Here is a 3717-nt window from a genome sequence, read left to right as displayed (position 1 = left end):
GGTCTTGAGCATTATAACATGTTGTTTCTTGAAGGTTCTAGCTAGGGTGAGTCTAGAACTTTTCTTTACAAATATTTCTAGATACCTCCTTGTATAGGAAGTTCCCTTGGAGGTGGGAACAATCTATAATGTTGTAGGCTCTTGTATGTAAAAAGTGGTGAGAATGTTCTCGAGTAGAAGGCTCTGGGGAATTGGGTGCTTATATATAGGTTTCCCCGTTCATTTGTACAGCCAACCAACACATTCTTATCATTCTCAAGCAATACAAAAACCTTTCCAAACACTCTTTCTTACAAGTTTCCTTACTTAGCCAATTTCACTAGTGATCCAACGGGACTATGACGCTAGTGGTCAGCCTGCATAAGGCTTGAATGGATTCAACATTCAAGACTACTGACTATAGACGTCCCAAAATAAGGATTCGACTAATAATTCGTATTTCCTAATGACTCTAATCAACTCCAATACCCTCTTCTTCAAGACGACTTTGTAAACTTAATGCAACTTTAGAAATAATATTTCATAATACACCAAGAGTCCAAGTTACTTCAGTTCCAACCACGGTGATCGGAGCCGATGACTGACCCATTTTCAAATTCTGAGTTTGAATGGTGTGTGTTGGATTAACATCTAGAATGGGGAGTAAATGCAAAGTACTTGCTTGATGGGTCTTGTCCATATATCTGCCACGGCGCCTACCATACTCCCTGTTGCTTATCACCTATGCCTCTGTATAGGCTTTAATCTCTTTAGCTACCCAACACATTTTTTTGTAAAGGGAAGGTACGACCAGTGGATGCAACATAACGTGCGGCCCGGTCCTTTAGCTTCAAAGAATACGAGCGGAAGTTTTCTCATACTACTCCCTCCGATATTAAGAACATTGTCTCATATTTTTGTTCAAAAAGTCCGTTAATTTTTAGACAAATTTCATTATCTTACAACCTTTAAAAGTGAGGAGTTGATTTATACTATTCATCCAATAGTGCTATTACGATTTTGCCCCCAACTCTAACTCTTTACTACGGTTTTATCCTCGCTGTTGGATGGTCCCACGTGTTGGAACTCATTGATCTCAGCCAGGTCTGCAAACTAATGTGCAGAGGCGTAAGACCTACAAGGCTAAACTTGTTGTCTTCCCAAGGCACGCCAGGAAGTTCAAGGTAAATTTGGATTTTTCTACCTATCTTTATTCCATCAATTCCCCGGTTGGTAGGACGTAAAACTGTTTTTAGAAAAACATTTTTCCTCTCTTTTCAATTTTACATTGTATAGTTGGCAAAGAAGTGTAAAATCATTTTCCTTAGGAGTAAAATTGCTCTCCTAATGATGTAAAACCATTTTCCCTTCAGAACTGAAGGGAACACTTTTTTACTTCCTTTTCCTTATCTCACTTGTACACTCCCTTCACTACCTGCTTACTTTCCTTCCCCTTTCATTTTACTTCTATTTACGGAAACCTAATTTTAGAATTGTTCTTGTAAATTGTTTTCCACGAAAATCATTTTACACTGTTAGGTAAATCAGCATTTAATTTGTCTAACTTGATTGTTACTTTACAGGCTGGTGATTCTATTCCAGAGGAACTAGCAAATGCTACACAGGTCCAAGGTGAGTTCTTGCCAATTGAGAATGTCAAGGTACCAATGGATATTGTCAATGCCTATGCTAAGCTTCGTCACGCCAACAAGGTATTAGACTGAAGTGTCATCATCGTCTTCAGGCCGTCAGACTGAAAATGATATCAGAATATCAAAATGTGAACAATAAAACAATATTAATCAAAGTGGAAATTTGAGCAGAGACAACGACATTATTAACAAATCAACAATCAACATTATCCCCCATTTTAAAAAAAAGTTTAATAAAAGCATTATCCCCCATTTTAAAAATAAATAACTAATAAAGTCAAATTTTAAAAAAGGAGCGACAATGAATAAGGGTAATGTACTCACATTATTAAACTTTTTTTTAAAATTTGACTTTATTAGTTATTTATTAGTGATACCGTGATGAGTTCTTCAACCTAACAGCTATTTGCATTCAGTTTAAAGTAAGCTTACCAGACCAAGGTGCAGGTGATGGTGATGACGCCGGTCCAGTTGCAGGGTCATGGCAAAACAAACTGTATGAGCAAATAAACAGCACGGCGCGCCCCGTAGCAGAGACCAAACATAAGACTACTTATCAACGCCTTATAGAGCACCTTCTTAATCATGTCGATATCCGTTTCACGGCTAAAAGTGTTGCACTCGTACTTATCAGCGTATTCCAAGTACCTCATCCATTTACGAAGATATGTGTTCTTTCTTTTCCAACTTCGCATAGAAATTTGAAGATTACCAATCTTTAGGAAGGCCAGATAAGCACTCATCAGGAAGAACATACAATTAACCAGTACCAACTCAATTAGAAGCTTGCGATTGCCACATATTACTGAATGCTGAGTTATCAGGCTTATCACTGTGTTGCCGAAGCATAGAGTCAATAACTGTGTCTGAAGGGAAGTAATAAGATCATTCGCGTTATTAAGAAAGGTATCAATCTGTCTATCAGCTTCAAATCTCAAAGATCTCAATTCATCGTATTGAGCCACCATGGCAGGAGTCCGATTCATTTTGAAAGAAAACCTGAGAGAGAAATAAATGTGGGAGGTATTACGAGGAAGGAGGAAGTCCAAATAAATATACGACTTATAAACCCCTTAAACAAAATATGTCCCTCTACTACATTTACTGGGAACCATTTCTCCACCTTACAATTCTTACAAGGGCATCTAATTATTCCATGGACTAGATCTTCTTTAGCAAACTCAATGAATTGCATACAACCCTCGACATACTTAGGGTGGCCAATAGGTAGATCGATCCAACTTGTATCCATATCTATATGAAATTAATATAGTAATAAGATATATATCATACGTCGTATAATAGGAATTGCTTATAAATAAACGTTATGATCATTCTTAGAACCTTGATATTACATATAATTCAAATAGGAACTAGTTAAAAATAATTATTTACTTAGGAGATTGATTCAAGTGAATATAAAATCAAAACACCTCCATACACAACTCTACTAATATTCAGTATCTATGTTCATCTTCTTGCTAGAAACTACTTTCATTCAATTCCATATCATATCTTTTTTAGCAAATAAGGTGATACTTTCAACTTCACATGAATTCAACAAGGAAAATAAAGCATGTGAGTTTAGCAGACAAGATGATACTTTCAACTCCACATGAATTCAACAAGGAAAATAAAGCATGCGAGTTTCACAAATTTATGAACACCAAAGCTTCAATAAAATAAATCTATACCCTTTAAAAAGCCAAAAATTGTCATTTAATATTTCAATTAATGCCAACAATAACCCTAGAATCCTTCTTCAAAAAATTCAGGATTTTCTTAAGAACAGTGTGCTGCCTAAATCACCCTTATAAACCTTGAAAATACACTTTTGCCCTTTAATTCACCTTCCCTTTGTTCTTGGCATCCTGCCCATCCATCATTCCAGCCGCTCACTTTCTCTCCCTTCAATTTTTGCTGGATGGCAGACTACGCTATGTATCCCTCCCTCGGCCAACTGCTGGCCACTCCACAACCCTTCGTTCTTGTCGTGACGAAGGTACGCAACTGATCTCTCTCCAATCTTCTTTGTTTATTTCCACAATTCATGACAATCTGAACGCATTCTAGGGTTTCCAACTAA

General features: G+C 36.8%; 1 long non-coding RNA gene across 1 annotated transcript; it reads left to right on the top strand.

The window, feature by feature from the left end:
- The first annotated feature begins 263 nt into the window (after nucleotides 1-263).
- LOC130461231 (uncharacterized) lies at nucleotides 264-1824 on the top strand. Its single transcript, XR_008921644.1, has 2 exons — nucleotides 264-1163; nucleotides 1563-1824. It is a non-coding gene; the product is annotated as an uncharacterized lncRNA (long non-coding RNA).
- The last annotated feature ends 1893 nt before the right edge of the window (nucleotides 1825-3717 follow it).

This window comes from Spinacia oleracea, chromosome 5 (genome assembly GCF_020520425.1).
Source record: "Spinacia oleracea cultivar Varoflay chromosome 5, BTI_SOV_V1, whole genome shotgun sequence".
NCBI lineage: Eukaryota > Viridiplantae > Streptophyta > Magnoliopsida > Caryophyllales > Amaranthaceae > Spinacia > Spinacia oleracea.
The sequence above is the reverse complement of the archived record's forward strand: the minus strand, read 5'-3'. Positions and strand labels throughout refer to the sequence as shown.